Raw genomic sequence first — 18,132 nt, forward strand, 5'->3', positions numbered from 1 at the left:
TCTAGTTACGTATTGCTCCCCCTCTCCTCCCTACCCCCACCCCCTCCTCCCCACTCCCTACCCTCTCCCTCCCCAGCCCCACCTTCTCCCACCTCACCTCCTCTTCCAACCCCACCCTCTCCTCCCACTCCCCACCTCCTCTCCTCCTAACCCTACCTCTCTACCCCTACCTCCTCTCCTCCTAATCCCACCTCCTCCCACCTTGCTCCTCTCCTCCCACCTTTACCTCCTTTCTCCCCTACCTCTCCCTCCTCCCTCACCTCCTTCTTCCCACTCACTCTCCTCCTAATTCCCACCTCCTCTCCTCCTACTCTTATTTCCTCTCCTTCTCCTACCCCTATTCCCTCTCCTCCCACCGCTCTTCTCCTCTTTTCTCAGCCCCTCATCTCTTCTCCCATTCTCACTTCTTTTCATTTCTACCCTCCTCCTCAGCCCAGTTTGAGTCTAATCTCAGCGCTCAGTCTCAGTTCAATCTCAGTCCAGTCTCAGCCTCATCTCAACTCAGTCTCAACTCAGGCTTCACAGGCTAACGTGGTTTTCCAGTAATCTGAAAATAACCATGAGGCGGGAGGGGGGCTAAGGGAGGGGAGGGGGTAAGGGTAGGGGAAAGGGTAGGGAGGGGGAAAGGGGGAGGGAGGGGGAGAGGAGCCAGTCGATCAGCTGACTGTCATCGTGGGTGTGTTAAGGTTTGTCACGTGATCAGCTGACTGTCATGTGGTTGTGTTAAGGTCTGTCACGTGATCAGCTGACTGTCACGTGGTTGTGTTCAGGTCTGTCACGTGATCAGCTGACTGTCACGTGGTTGTGTTAAGGTCCGTCACGTGATCAGTTGACTGTCACGTGGTTGTGTTAAGGTCCGTCACGTGGTCAGTTGACTGTCACGTGGTTGTGTTAAGGTCCGTCACGTGATCAGCTGACTGTCACGTGGTTGTTATAGGTCCGTCACGTGATCGCTGACTGTCACGTGGTTATTAGGTCCGTCACGTGATCAGTTGACTGTCACGTGGTTTGTTAAGGTCCGTCACGTGATCAGTTGACTGTCACGTGATTATGGGATACATATGTGATGTCTGTTATTGCCTGTTTATATAAAATACTGAGTGTGTGTGTGTGTGTGTGTGTGTGTGTGTGTGTGTGTGTGTGTGTGTGTGTGTGTGTGTGTGTGTGTGGTGAGCAGTATTGATGTCTCTCGTTATTTGTCGTTGTAAAATGAAAGTTATCGACTAAGAGTTTTGTGTATTTCTTAAGTTGACCTCAAGTGTTCCGCGTCTCCTGTTGCCATAGTGACAGCTTCTTGCGTCAGTCCAATAAACTGACATCTTCCTGTTTATGTCAGATCAACAGCTGGCATCTTTTTGTTTGTCAGATCAACAGCTGACACCTTCCATACTGTATGAGAAGAGCATTTGACACCTCTCTCTGTCAGGTCGGTAGCTGGCAGTGAAGAGAGAAAACACCCAGCCAGGGCAAAACATGTTGTCAGCCCAAGTGTAGAGTGTCAGCCCAGGGACAAGCAGCTAACCTAACCTAACCTGACCTAACCTAACCTAACCTGACTTGACCTGACCTAACCGTAATAATAATAATAATACATATAATAATAATCTCTCATAGGCCTCCTAATTAACCCTCCTAAGCCTTCACTGTTGCTGGGTCACGAGCCGTAAGCCTATCGTATAGTAAGACGTTGCTTGGCTTCTGAAGACTTACTCCTTGAAGGCTTCTGGAGCGTCTTGAGTCGCCCTCCAACTCACACTTGGAGGGTTAGTGCCAATGACCTGATCCTCGAGGCTGTTGTGTTTGAGATGATCCTTGAAATGTTGTTGAATTTTCTCCGGTGATTCAAACTAATATGATTTAACCTACTTTGACCTAACCTAACTATGTCTAACCTAACTTAACCAACCCTCTACCCACAGGTCACTCCCCACAGTTCAATCCCCACAGGTCACTTCCCACAGGTCACTACCCACAGGTCACTACCCTCATTATGTCTTTTAAAAGTCCCAAGAGTTTAATTTCCTTCGGCTGTGGAAAAAATAAATGAATGAAAAAAAATTAGTGTATATTCCTGTACACTTATCTAAACTGATTGTAAATTAAAGTGTTTTTTCTGTTTTTTTTTTAGTAATTGATGCTTTAGGAGACAGACAGAGAGATAGACAGACATAAATAGACAGAAAAGAGGACAGACATAGATAGACAGATAAATGGACAGACAATCAGACCTCACAGACAGATAAAAAGTGTTACACAAGCACACAGATAATGAAAAAAATGACAGACAATCAGACAGACAGAAAAAGAGAGACTGACAATCACGCACAAAAAAATGGACAGACAATCAGAGACATAGAGACAGATAGACAATCAGACAGACAGCAAAAATGGACAATCAGACAGACAAAACATGGACAGACAAAATAAGGGACAAACAATCAGACACATTGACACAGACAGACAGAAAATAATGGACAGATGATCAGACAGACAAAAAGAGGGACAGACAATCAAACATAGACAATCAGACAGACAGACAGACAGACAGACAGACAGACAGACAAGCAAAAAGAGGGACAGACAATGAAACACGGACAGACAATCAGACACATAGAACAGACAGATAAACAGACAATCAGACACAGATTCACACAGACAGACGAAAAAAAGAACAGACAATGAAACACACAGACAAACAAACAGACAGACAGACAGACAGAAAAGAGGGACAGACAATCAGACACATAGAACACAGACAGACAGACAGACAGACAGACAGACAGACAGACAGACACCCCCCACTCGCCGCCTCTCGTCACTCTAAATGAAATTCTTTTATCCACTTGCAGATCAAAAAGCTTCAAGGTAATGACTCAATTGGCTCTGCTCTCCTGGCCAAGCTTGAAGAGGGTAAGTGACCAATGCTTTGAGTTCATGTTCTAGTAAATGAGATAGATGTCCAGAGGTGTCCAGAGGTGTCCAGAGATGTCCAGAGGTGTCCAGAGGTGTCCAGAGATGTCCAGAGGTGTCCAGAGATGTCCAGAGGTGTCCAGAGGTGTCCAGAGATGTCCAGAGATGTTGTCCAGGCTGGTGAAAAGTTTCTATGACCTATGAATGCGTCTGTGCAGGTGGTGTAGGTGGTGGGTGAGGATGGGTGATAGAGAGGTGGTAGTGGGTGATAGTGGTAGAGAGGTGGTGGTGGGTGATAGTGGTAGAGAGGTGGTAGTGGGTGATAGTGGTAGAGAGGTGGTGGTGGGTGATAGTGGTAGAGAGGTGGTGGTAGTAGTAGTAGTAGTAGTGGTAGTAGTAGTAGTGGTAGTAGTAGTAGAGGTTAGTGGGGATAATGTGCAGGGGTTTTAGTGGTAAGGAGGTCGTATGGTCGTAGGTTAGTTGCTGGGTCATGGTAGTAGGGAGGGGGGGATTTATGGTGACGGGGGGGTCATGGTGATGGGAGGTTATGGTGGGATTGGGAGGGGGGGGATGGAGGTTCACAATGCGATATATGTTATTGAAATCTCGACACAACTCACGAATAATTTTGAGGTAATATTGAGAGAGAGAGAGAGAGAGAGAGAGAGACGATCGGCAGTGAATTTAATGACGAAAATTCCCTCCCCCCCCCAAAAAAAGACACAAATGAGGAATATTTTTATCTCCCGGTGCCATTAAGACTTAGTGTGATCCCGATAAATCCCGATAAATCCCGATAAATCCCGATAATGTATTCTCAGTTAAACTCCGCCAGCCTAGTGAGTCCAGTGGCTCGTGGGAGACTCTTCACCTACAGTCTTAATACACAACTGACGCCATTTTGAAACGTCTTATTTTATTTTTTTTTTATCGTACATGAAGTAAACGAGATAAGCGGAGTCTCAGTGCAGGGATTAGGTCATTGTACTCGAGGGATTAAACCCGATGTACTCTCAATAGATCCACTCACTGGACTCCAAAGGTTACAGGTAGTTTCCATAACATTTCTGATATATTTAATGCAATTCCTTTAATGATCGTTTCCTGTAATTGAATACTTGTAATAACAGGCTGTCTAACGACCCCCCAGGGAACAGGTTAATGACTCAACAAGGGGCAGTTATGGCTCAGGAGGAGAAGACATTTCATTCATATCGGTCAGGAGGCGGGATAATTATACTAAATCTACCTGGTGGTATTTACATGTGTGTGTGTGGTAGAGTCTTAAGTGATTTATTTGTTATATTTTTGTTTTAAACCTTACTATTTATTATTATTATTATTATTATTATTATTATTATTATTATTATTATTATTATTATTGTTTGTTGATGTTGTTGTTGTTGCTTTTCCTGTTATTATTGTTATTATCATCATCATCATCATCTTAATTTCCTACACAAAAATTCTGTTCATCGTTAAAGTGGAAAATGATCCCTGCCAAAACACCTTGTGATTGGCTGCACATACATAACGACCACAACCTAACCATGATTGACCTATCAGAAGCACACATCATTACGTACAATAATAAAGAAAATTATATACATTATGCCCGATATAAAAGTTTGTTCATTAATATCGGAAAATATACTGAAAAGTTTTAAAATCCACTCGGGAACAATTCTGCCTTTTGACTTTCTTGGACAACTGTTGAAGTGACGTCATGCTCGCCCAAAACGTAAACACCGAGCCGTCCTGTTGGTGGGATTAATCAGGTGGTTACCAACAACACGAGAGTCAGATTACACCCTGATTCTTGAGTTCAGATTACAGATTACAGCCTGATTCTTGAGTTCAGATTACAGATTGCAGCCTGATTCTTGAGTTCAGATTACAGATTACAGCCTGATTCTTGAGTTCAGATTACAGATTACAGCCTGATTCTTGAGTTCAGATTACAAATTACAGCCTGATTCTTGAGTCCAGATTACAGATAGTTAAGATAAAGTCTCAGTATATCTTTGACGCCATTGTTACCGTTACAGTTACGAGGAAAATTTAACGTAAGAACAACCGAAAATTCCCCTATGTTAATTGTTTCAATAATTCAGGTAAATCTTAAGGTATTCTTTTATTTCAATGATTGTTCAGAGTTGGTGGTGGTGATACAGTAGGTTACTCTCTCTCTCTCACACACCTTTCTCCCTCACCCTTCCTTCACACTCTCTCTCATTCTCCTTCACCTATCTTTCACCTTCTTCATCTCCTATTCATCCTTCGTCCCATCATCTGTCTTTTTTCCTTCATCCTCCTTCAATCTCCCTCACCTCCTCACCCTCCACCTCCCCCTCACCCTCTCCACACCTCCTCTTCACCTCCTCACCCTCCCTCACCCCTCCACCTCCCTCACCTCTTCCCCTCACCCTCACCTCACATCTCCTCATCTTTCCTCACCTTCCCCTATCCTCCCTCTCTCCTCTTCCTCCCTACCTCCACACCACACACACACACACACACACACACACACACACACACACACACACACACACACACACACATACACACACACACACACACACACACACACACACACACACACACAGAGACTTTAATCCACTCAAATTCAAGCCAGTCTGTATCCCAGGGTTTTTGTCACACCTCCCTGCTGGATAGTAATAAAACCATTTATTAATTTTCCACCGCCTCTGTGTGTGTGTGTGTGTGTGTGTGTGTATCTTAGGGTGATTGGTTGTGTCTTTGAGGTGAGTGCCACAAGAGAAAGAGAGACAGAGATAGACAGATGCAGGGGTGACAGAGAGAGAGAGAAAGAGAAACAGACAGACAGATCATAATCAGTGCTGACCAAAATATATTCTTTGTACTTTAGGATGAAAACCAATCAACCTTTATCTCCTTACAGTGACGACCTATCATAATTTTTCCCTTGGATTAGAACCAATCATATTCGAGCTCCTCCTGAAGGTAGATTTAACACAGGTGTGACGTATGAGGCGAACACACACACACACACACACACACACACACACACACACACACACACACACACACACACACACACACACACACACACACACACACACACACACACTTAAGCTTCCTGAATGAGCAAAAAAACGTACAAATTGTTGACTAAATCCTCTAGTTGTCTGTGTATCTGTTGATGTTGTTATTGTGTGAGGGTGTGAAGGCAGGAATCTGACGCGAAGATTGAGGTCGCGAATGAAATCAGGAATATGAAAGGAAATATGAAATCAAGAACGAAATTAGGATTCTGAAATCAAATAGGAGATTAAAAATTAAGCCAGGAATATGAAATTGGATTGAAATCAAGAATATGAAATCAGGAATCAAGTCATGAATATGAAATCAGGAATGAAGTCAGGAATATACTGTAAAGTGTGTGATTGAAAATGATTCGAAAATTGCTGTGGGTTTATAGGTATTGTCTGTCTGTCTGTCTGTCTGTCTGTCTGTCTGTCTGTCTGTCTGTCTGTCTGTCTGTCTGTGTTAAAAACAATATTGGGTTAGACAGACATTCACTCACCTTGTTGACTCAGCAACAATACACACGCATATTCACCTAGACTCACCCAGCACCTAGACTCACCCAGCACCAAGACTCACCCAGCACCAGACTCACCCAGCACCTAGACTCACCCAGCACCAAGACTCACCCAGCACCTAGACTCACCCAGCACCAAGACTCACCCAGCACCTAGACTCACCCAGCACCAAGACTCACCCAGCACCTAGACTCACCCAGCACCAAGACTCACCCAGCACCTAGACTCACTCAGCACCTAGGGACTCACCCAGCACCTGGACTCCACCCAGCACCTAGACTCACCCAGCACCTAGACTCACCCAGCACCTAGACTCACCCAGCACCCTAGACTCACCCAGCACCTAGACTCACCCAACACCTAGACTACCTAGCACTCTAGACTCACCTAAGCACCTAGACTACCCAGCACCAAGACTCACTCAGCACCCAGGACTCACCTTAGCACCAAGATCACCCAGCACCAAGACTCACCCAGCACTCTAGACTACCCAGAACCTAGACTACCCAGCACCTAGACTCACCCAGCACCTAGACTCACCCAGCACCTAGACTCACCAGCACCTAGACTCCACCCTAGACTCACCCAGAGAAGGCATAGGACAGCCTCTTGGGTGTTAATACCACTGGAGAACGTATAGTAATGGCTGTCTCTTTGACCCTTACATGACGGCACCTCTGTGTGTGTGTGTGTGTGTGTGTGTGTGTGTGTGTGTGTGTGTTTATGTATTGTGTGTGTCATGAAATAGCTTGTGTGTGTGGGTGTGTATGTGGTAGGTGTGTGTGTGTGTAAGTGCATGTATGTGTGCGTTTTTGCGTTCGTGTGTGTGTGTGTGTGTGTGTGTTTGTTTGTATGGTTGTGTATGTGTGTGTGCATTCCTCGGTGTTTTTTTTGTTTTTGTTTTTTATATCTCTGGACTGGCATATTGGGTTCAGTCTGCCTTCCATTTTAAAGCGTTTTTGTGTTCTTTTCTTGTGAGTAATTTTTCCAACGTGTGTGTGTGTGTTTAATTGCCTCTGCGTTTTATTTCGTGATTTAAATTTATTTTTTCCCCAATCGGTGTTTTATTGGCTCTTTCTTTTTTTTGTGTGTGTGTGTGTGTGTGTGTGTGTGTTTTTAGGTTTTATTTCCCTTTTGGTGTTCAATTTCGTGTTTTTATTTCCCTGTGGTTTGCTTTTTTTTGGTGTTTTTGTTAATTTCTTTCTTGCGTTCTCATGATCCACTTATTTCCCTCCTTCTGGCGTTCTTTTGTGCATCTTCCTCCCTGGATAAGAGTTATGAACGCAGTACATAGCGCTTCCCCATTCGACATGCGCACCGTGAAACGTCAACAAAGGCTGTGAGTGAGCTCTCCCTACAATTCCCAATTCTGATGAATTTAGTGAGACGACTACCTTCAGCCTGTTTAGAGAACTAAAGTGGAGCCCAGTTGTAAGCACAGTGTCGCTTGTGAAATTTATAGTTGTTGGACTTAGACAATATTTTAGATAAAATATCTGGACTTCCTGCCTGGACCCTCTGGTCGGTTATTTTCGTATCTGCGCATGCGCAGTGCGAAGAGCGTGACGTTGAATGACGTGGTAGTGACGTCGTTGCCTCTCCATCTCGCCTGTGACCGAACACAAGCATTGCACAATGCCTGGGAAGAGTGGTGGGCAGAAACCTATGAAGGCTTTGGCTAAAGTAGAAAAGATTGCCCTACTGAACAACTTAGAAGACGACCTGAGGCTTTCAAGTAGTGAATCAGAAGCAGACAATCCGCGGCCAACAACAATAGAAGTGATAGACAATTTTCAAGAAGTGATTAGTAAGAATGAAAAGAAGAGGAGGCGAGAGGAGGCGAAGAAAAGTGAAGGAAGCGACAGTGATGAGATCATGAATGATAGGAAGAAAAGGACGACACACACAGAAGGAAGCAGAAAGAATTCAACTGGGAATAAAACACAGCAGGTCTTGACTGAATCCAACACCCTTCAAGAGTCAGACCCCAGTGATTATGACAGTGACGGTAATGTTTCTATGGGAAACACTAACCACAGTGGAAACAGCAATGCCATGGACCCTATCACCCTGCCCTCTGCCAAACAAACAAGTAAGCCGAATCTCCACTTTCCCAAGGACTCATTAAAATCTGTCGAGGATCGGTTTAATTGGACGATGAAGTACTGCAGACAGCATGGTCGACATTACCGGGGACACACTCCACAAGCTGCTGTTATTGTCAAGTGGAAGGGAAGGGTATGTCCAACCACTGTGGAAGCCCATCCAATCCTTCCACCACTTTATGCAGAGCCCTATCATCCTGGGCCTGCATTTTGTGTTATCTGCTCTCATTGGGGTCACACCTTCACTGTCTGCTGCCGACGTGATCGTCCTAGATGTCGCTTCTGCTCACGTAACCACAACTCCGCCGCCTGTGCCCAGAAAATCAAAGACCACCTTAATAGGGGTGGTGTGGGCTATGTAGTTGAGCCCAGGTGCTGTAACTGTGGCGGCCGGCACAATGCTGACTCACGGCAGTGCCCCAGTCGCCCTTCTGTCCCAGGGGAGAGGCCTCCCCAAGGGCTGCGTCTACCACAACGCCCCCCTCAGTCTACTGGGTCACCTGCCCCTGCCTGGCTTCACCAGGCTGCACCACAACAGCACCTACCATTCCCTAACTCAACCACTACTGACTCTCCTCCCCGTCTCTACTCTGACGCTATCAAGCCTCGTGTTCCCACCAGTTCCCCCCCACAACCCCGTCACTACTCTGACGCAGTCAAGCCTTGTGCCGCCACCAGTGACCCCCCACAACCCCGTCTCTTCCCTGATGCTGTCAAGCCTTGTGCCGCCACCAGTGCACCCCCACAACCCCGTCTCTACCCTGACGCTGTCAAGCCTTGTGCCGCCACCAGTGCCCCCCCACAACCCGTCTCCAGTGACATGACACAGATCATGTCCCTCTTCCAAGAATTTACCAGTCATGTTGAGAAACTCTTGGTTACACTCTGTACCGCCATCTCCGACCTACACCGCCAACTCCTGCCCTTTGCTGCCACCCAGTCACTCCCCTCTTTTGGTTTAACACAAGCTGGTAGTCCCCCTGTGAGCCCCCCCTGCTCACAGGTTGTGTGTACTGGGGCCCCCGAGCCAAGCCCTGCCTCATCTTTACGTCACGTGGTGCCTCAACCTGTCTACCCACCTCAAGCCTCGCCTGCTCCTGTGTCTGTGCTGTCTCCACCAGGGCTACCTATTGGACCTGAGGACTCCACCCCCGGCTACCCATACTCCACCGACATGCCGGCACCTAAGGCCCATCCGTCCACGTCAGGGGTAATCAGTCTAATACACCACAATGGATAGCAACGCTACAGGACTGCAGGTACTCACCTGGAACATAAACGGCTTGCAAAGCAAGTTTGGTGCCCTCAAAACCTACGTCTACACTGAAGACGTCGACGTGCTGTGCCTCCAAGAAACGCGGTGTGCTGCTGGTACCTATGTGCTCAGTGGCTACACATGTGTTGAGAGCCCATCCACTCCTGTTCTCCGCATCGACGGACTACCACGAAGCCATGCACGTGGACTACGGATCTACGTCAAGAAGGATGTCCCCTACCAACCTCTCGACGTCCCCCTTGATGACGACACCACCGACGCACATGCCATCACAATCACACTAAAAGGTATGTCCCTCAATATTGTCAATGTCTATGTGCCTCCCTCCACCCCTACTGTACCTGTCCTACCACACCATATCACCTCCACCCCCACCCTCCTTGTGGGGGACCTCAATGCCCGTCACCCTAGTCTCGGCTCCCAGGGGCCCCACTCAAACTCCCGGGGTAACTCCTGGCTCTCCTACCTACAAACCACTGATGACCCTGTACGTCTTCTCTGCCCTCCATCACCCACCCACATCGGGGGAGGGAAACTTGACTACATAGCTCTCTACTCTGACCCTCACCGCCCACACTCCACCCGCATCCTCCACTCCCCCCACAGTGACCATTTCCCTATCCACACTACCCTCCAGTATGTGAGAATACCCGTTCCACCCAAGGGCCCTAGGCTCAGGCTACCCCCTGCCAACATACCTGCCTTCATCACTTCCATTGCTGAATGGTTTCAGGGTTACACTGTCACCACCGCAGACCAACTCTACCTTGATCTGTCCAAACAATGCACTGACCTCCTCCGCCCTGTCCCAAAACACCGCCGCCCTAACCGCCAGCCCAGGAGTCAGTGGAACGTTAACCGTGACCCTCATGTTAAGTCTATCCGAGTATGGCACCGAATAGCAGTCGACCAGTGGAAGAAATCTCCCAGCTCCCCTGACTCTCTACGCTTCCTGATGCGCACAAATAAAGAGCTCCAATCTGCCATCACTCTCGCACGAGAGAAGCAGTGGTTTGATTTTGCTTCTTCTATTGACCAGTCTACATCTAGTAGGCGATATATGTAAGTACCACAACTTTGTGCCCTGGCACCAACGCTAGACCCGCCCACCCTAGACCAGTTGCCTGAGCTGAGTGCGCGCTTCCAGACGTGGCAGGAGGTCGCCTCCATTGATGCGCTACCACCCGCTGTACGGAGACTCCCCATCTTCGCACTCAAATCAATAACGCCGACAGCGCATTCTCGAGAGGCCAAGACCTATTTGCAGACACTGACGCCTTTCGCCACAGTGAACTACTAAATGCTGTTAAGCGTGGTTTGGTCCACCGCCCCAGGCGCGATGACGGCGTCAAGATGTGTTAAATGCCCTATTGCCACCCCCTGGTAACCCCCTCTGTCTATTTAACTCTCTTTTGATACTACCATTGCCCCTACCATGGAAGATCGCTACCACCATCCTGCAGTCCCTAAACCAGGCAGACAAGATGAACATCGTCCAGCATCCTCATCTCCTGCTTTCTCAAAGATGATGATGATACTCCACCGCCTCCACTGGAAAATTCGAAGCCCACTCTGCACCCTGGACCCTGCGGTTTTGCCCTGAAAGAGTACTGCTCACTGCATCGCTTCACATGGCAACACTCACAAAATCTCCTTCGTCGACTTCTAAGGGTGCTTTGATAGTGCCAACAGTGAAGGATCCTTGAGGTCTTCACCACATGGATGTGAAGGGCAACCCTCACGTGGATTTTTTTTTACGGGGATTAGCCTACCCAGGCACAGGTCACTGACCTGTTATCGGGCCTAGGCGAAAATGTACGATGATGATGATGATGATGATGATAATAATAATAATAATAATAATAATAATAATATTAAATAATAATAATACCAATAATAATAATAATAATAATAATAATAATAATAATAATAATAATAATAATAAAACCATAAAAGAAATACAAATTGAAAAAATTTAGTGAGAAACAATATACAGTATATATGTTGTGTGTTCATTAGTAAAAGAGAAACAATTATATCCTGCAATTGTGTGTAAAATGAGATCAGCAACCTGACTTGTCAATTTCAGGATGCCACATGGCAGCAGGGTCTACTTACAGGACAACACATTATGCTTCCCAATACCTTCCAGGCGGTAGTACCTCCCCTGTTTAGCCATACCACCTGGACTACCTCTCCCACTGACAGGCCCGTGTCTGTTTTCAGGGCTACTACACGAAGACTTATCAGGACTTCCTGACCTGGCACGCCCCAGGAGGTGTACTCATCTCACACTCTTCAATGTTCTCATGAACTCCATTCGTCAGTCTCAAATGTCATCTTTGCTCAGCGAGCCCCAGATTTGGTCAAGCATCATAAGCTACGCTGATGATATCCTCCTCCAAATTACTTCGCAGCAATTATGAACAACCTATACTCCACGTCTGCCCGACCTGTCAAACACTCGGGCTGGTCATCTCACACACCAAAACCAAGTTCATCTCACGCTTCCGGCGTCAGACACCACTGATTCCAAAGGACAAGACATCGATCAAGTACGCACCAACAATTTTGGTCTACCCAGTGAGCCACTACCAGAGCCACGACCTCCGCTGTCGCCGCCGCCCACGTCATCTCCCAGTGCCGCCAACGAACGAGGCCCCCTCCAGTCCCTCACCACGGCCTCAAAGGAGCCTCTGTCAGGGGTCCTACGTCTCATGTATACTAATGCCGCCAGAGCTGGCTACAGATTATGCTTCCTGTCCTTAGAAGGCTTCCCAGCGCGAGAGAAACAAAGCATAGAGAAAATCCAAAACAGAGCGATGAGATTCCATCCTCGGCTGCCCTAAGGACCACCAGAATAGAAGTCATGAACTAATCCTTGCCTTCCGTCTGCGATCTAAATCTGCTGTTTCACGCCATCCTTGGTGTTAAACCCTTCTGCAGTGAGCAACCGACTCCTGTCGCGCCTACCGAACTCACATCTTAACACCCTCCTGCGCCGGCCTTGTCCCCATTACTTCTCCCTCTCAACTCTGGGTCTGTCCACACTGCTGCTGACATCCTGCGTTATCACCTCATACCCCCCAGACCTCTCTCTCCCTCCCGAGTACACCTCATCTGCCTTCTACCGTCGTGGACCTCCTCGTGTGTTGATGTTGTCGTCCACACCTTCCCTGGTCGTAAATCCACCTAACTGGAGGTATATGCTCAAACTTAACTGCCTTGAGCAGATGCAATGATGCTTCTAAAGACCTCCCCACCTCCTATCCTCGTTCACTGTGATGGGTCTGTTACCACGCTGGGCAAAGCTGAGCAGCTGTGTGGATTCCTGAGCGCCAGGTCCCGCAGGAAAATCAGTCCACGACTGCCTCCTCCACTGATGCTGAAAGTACAGCCATCCTCGCGTGTATTCGCGAGGGGCGACCTATGCCTCCGCACTGAACGCCGGAACCTCCTTATAATCAGTGACAGCACTTCTGCTGAAGGAGGCTCAAATTACCCTCCCCCTCCTCCCCCTGCCGCCCAACACACCCCAGCTGCCGTTGCTGGGCTAGGAATAAACTGATGACATCTCGTGTCAAGTTTCTTTGGATCCCGTCACATATAGGAATAAAACCGCCTGTACACTGTTGATCGGCTTGCCAAAGAAGCCACACAAGAAGAAGATACTGAAGCACTCTCGCCCCTCTCCCTGAATCATCTCAAATCTCTCGCATACACGCCACACAACGAGAGGCATTCCAACGTGAAAATTGGACACACTTGAAACAGAACGGGGTAGCGTCACACTATGCCACTATGACGCTGTAACCGGTGACGACAACCGCCACTACAAAGAATATCAATCCCTGACTCGATCTCAACAGCTTATATACACGAGAGACTGCGCCATAGGGTACAGGTACCTATGGGAGTATATTGGCAACCTGAGCTTCACTGCACTGTTTGTAAATCCTTTGTGGCCAACCTGACTCACACCCTCTCACTACATCCCTCACTTGCCCTATGATTCTTCCCTCTCCTACAGGTCCCCAGCCGTTACCAACGCCTCTCCTCCCTCCCAGACCAGATATTCCTCCTCCTAGTCACAGGCCTGGCATTTAACATTATTAGGACCTGCCACTCTTTGCCATAAAACAGATAAATACCGGGAACTTTCCCCACACACCATCATTCTCCTTCTCACTTTATGTAACTTGACAAAACCTAAGGACCCTTCAGGCTTTACGCCTCAATGTACGAGTCATAAAGGCAAGTATGAACTTTTCATATTTCCCTGTTGGGCGCTGTAAACGCTTCTGCGCTTCACCTGCACAGTGATGTAAGGTGCCCATTAAACTAGCCTCGGGGCAAATCTGAATCTGACGCTTCCCCATGACAACCTAACCTAACCTAACCTAACCAACAGGGGAGGGTTAGGCAGCCACTCACCCTCCATTGATTGACCTGGAACGACTCAGGGCAAGGTTAATGTGATAGTCAATGATGTTTGGGAGAGGTTGCACGCGATAATTTACACAACACACACACACACACACACACACACACACACACACACACACACACACACAAAAATTTCTCTCTCTCTCTCTCTCTCTCTCTCTCTCTCTCTCTCTCTCTCTCTCTCTCTCTCTCGGGAGGGGAGGGAGGGTAAGCTAAACTTATAAAAAATATACATCATCTTAAAATTGGCTTCATGTCCAGTTAACATGACCATTAAACTTGTGTGTGTGTGTGTGTGTGTGTGTGTGTGTGTGTGTGTGTGTGTGTGTGTGTGTGTGTGTTGTCAGAAGGTCAGTGAGATCATGACACAGGGCTGGGCTATACCTCCTGACAGTGACGCTGACGGAGGTGTGACTGACAGCCGCCCACCACGACATGTTCCTCCCTACCACGACCTCTCACCACCCCATGACCTCCCCCACCCCATGACCTCCCCCCACCCATGACCTACCCTCACCCCATGACCTACCCTCACCCCATGACCTCCCCCACCCCATGACCTCCCCTCACCCCATGACCTACCCTCATCCCATGACCTCCCCCCACCCATGACCTACCCTCACCCCATGACCTACCCTCACCCCATGACCTCCCTCACCCCATGACCTCCACCCCATGACCTACCCTCACCCCATGACCTCCCCCACCCATGACCTCCCCCCACCCATGACCTACCCTCACCCATGACCTCCCCCACCCCATGACCTCCCCTCACCCCATGACCTCCCCTCACCCCATGACCTCCCCTCACCCCATGACCTCCCCTCACCCTATAGACCTCCCCCACCCCATGACCTCCCCACCCACTGACCTCCCCACCCATGACCTCCCCACCCCATGACCTCCCCCACCCCATGACCTCCCCACCCCATGACCTCCACCCCATGACCTCCCCTCACCCCATGACCTACCCCCTCACCCCATGACCTCCCCACCCATGACCTACCCTCATCCTGACCTCCCCCACCCCCCACTGACCTACCCTCACCCCATGACCTACCCACCCCATGACCTCCCTCACCCATGACCTCCCCCCACCCCATGACCTACCCTCACCCCATGACCTCCCCCACCCCATGACCTCCCCACCCCATGACCTCCCCTCACCCCATGACCTCCCCCTCACCCCACTGACCTCCCCTCACCCCCAGCCTACCCTCACCCCTATGACCTCCCTCACCCCATGACCTCCCCACCCCATGACCTCCCCCACCCCATGACCTCCCCCACCCCATGCCTCCCCTCTCACCCCCATGACCTCCCCCACCCATGACCTCCCCCACCCCATGACCTCCCCTCACCCATGACCTCCCCACCCCACGACCTCCTCCACCACCCATGAGAGTTGAGACAATTAACACCTATACAATTGAACATAAAAATTACACAACTAAACACATTCGGCCATAACAAAAATTACACGAAATAACCGAATTAGATTTTTCTGTTATCCGGATTAATTGTTGCCTTTTGTGGCTTTTGATGTATTAGTGGTTGTATTAAACAGTGATATTGTATAAAAGGAATGTTAAAAGGTGATATTAAGGTGACGTCCGATGTAATTCAATTGCTTATTTTATTTACAGGTGTTAATGGTTTCAAGGTGTTTTGGGGGAGGGAGGGGAGAATGGTAGGAGGAAAGGAGGAAGGGGAAAGGGGAACAAGTGGGTGAAGAGTAGTTGGGGTCAGAAGGGTTGAAGGGATGGGGGTAGGAAGGGTGAAGGAGGGGGTAAAGGGGGGGGGTGTGAAGGAAGAAAGAATGGGGGTGGCTGGGGTTGAAGAGGAGGAAAGGGGTAAAGAAGGAAAGGGGGCAGGAAGGTAGAAGGAGGGTGGAGGGGCAGGCAGCGGAGCCAACGTAATTGTGGACAATTTCTAGGTAATTTAGAGAGATAGTTTATGGTAATTTACCCAGTGTATCTTATTTAACCCAGTTAACTGATGCTGTTCCTGTGTGTGTGTGTGTGTGTGTGTGTGTGTGTATCTTTGTCTATATATTTCTGTAGAAAGGTATCTAAAAAAAGAAACGATTGAACTAACTTTGATCAAACGTAGGTGTTGTTAAAAAGAGAGAATGCCAAAACAGCAATGGACAGAAATATACAACTGACACAGAAGACAGAAATGGTATAGGTGATGACGTACAGAGAGAGAGAGATTATTGTTATTTCTCATTATATAACTTCTAAACACTAATAAACTCTATCTCAACAAAGAGTAACAATCACACAGACAGACCACTGCGTCATGGAGCGTAATTTCCATTATAAACTGTAATAATAACGCCCGAATAATTGATTGAAGTTTTATTTGTTATTGTAATTATTTCAGGTGTCATTAATAACACCTGTGTTCCGGACAGGTGTTTCATTATATATTATGTGTAATAATAATAATAGTCATGAAAACTTTAGGAACAATAATAATAATAATAATAATAATAATAATAATAATAATAATAATAATAACAATAACAATAATAATAATAATAATAATAATAATAATAACAATAATAATAATAATAATAATAATAATAATACACACTGTGATTTAACTGCCAGTTACCGCCCAAAACAATGGATGGTTCGCCTCAAATAAGCAAATGAGATAAGCTACTTTATTCTTCAATCTCCTTTCCTTCTACTTTGCGTTTAATAATGATATGCAAAGTCTTAATAGTTTCGGTTCTTCGTAATGATGACTGGCATAGTGAATTGTTGCGTTGTGTAGTTTTTATCTTAAGAGGGGAGTTGCCATGGTAACAGTGGTGTGAGGGGGTGAAGGGGGAGGAAGGGTTAGAGGAAATGGGGGGTTGTGGAGGTAAATACTGAAGAAATGTGTCTCTCGTCTCTGTCTCAGTCTCTCATATCTCATATTTCTCTGTTTCATAATTTTCGAATTTTTCTGCTTCTGCGATTCTTTGTTTGCTTGTTTGTTTGTTTATTGTATACAGTATCATAATAATTGAACACATATTGAGAAATCTCTCATATGAAGTCGTATTATGATGCTTGAGTGTGTGTGTGTGTGTGTGTGTGTGTGTGTGTGTGTGTGTGTGTGTGTGTGTGTGTGCGTGTGTGCGGATGTGTGTGTGCGCGCGCTCTTCTTGGTGACTTCAATGCCAGAGTTGGCAGAGATGCTGACATTTGGCAGGGAACCATTGGGAGAAATGGACTAGGCAAGTGTAATCCCAACGGCCTACTCCTCAGCAAGTGTGCTGCACACAACCTCACTATCACCAATACCTTGCTTAGGCAGGCCGATAAGTTCAGTGGTTCGTGCCAACACCCACGATCCAAACACTGGCATCTCATAGACTACATCATTGTCAGAGAAAGAGATCGCCGGCATGTCCTCATCACCCGAGCCATGCATGACTCCGACCACTGTGACACTGATCATCGGCTCGTCAGAGCCAAGCTCTTACTTCACGTCGCCCCAAAACGGCGAAGGCAATTTTAACACTAAGCCACTGCAGGATCCAGCGGTAGCACATGCTTTCAGAGAGCAGCTCGAACATTGGCTGACAAACAAACCCAACATCAAATAACGTGAATCTCAGTGCCGAAAGGGATACTCTCAACACTGTCATGACAAAAAACCTGCAGTGAGACCCTCGACCAGATCAAAAGAATACACCAGTTTGATGAAAATGACCCAGCAATCAATGAACTCATCGATGATAAACGTGCTGCTTTTACTGACTGGCAGAACAGCCCTCAGTCTCGAACCAAAGCTGATACCTTCCACA

The sequence above is a fragment of the Homarus americanus genome, unplaced genomic scaffold, assembly GCF_018991925.1.
Source record: "Homarus americanus isolate GMGI-L3 unplaced genomic scaffold, GMGI_Hamer_2.0 scaffold44060, whole genome shotgun sequence".
In the NCBI taxonomy this organism is placed as follows: domain Eukaryota; kingdom Metazoa; phylum Arthropoda; class Malacostraca; order Decapoda; family Nephropidae; genus Homarus; species Homarus americanus.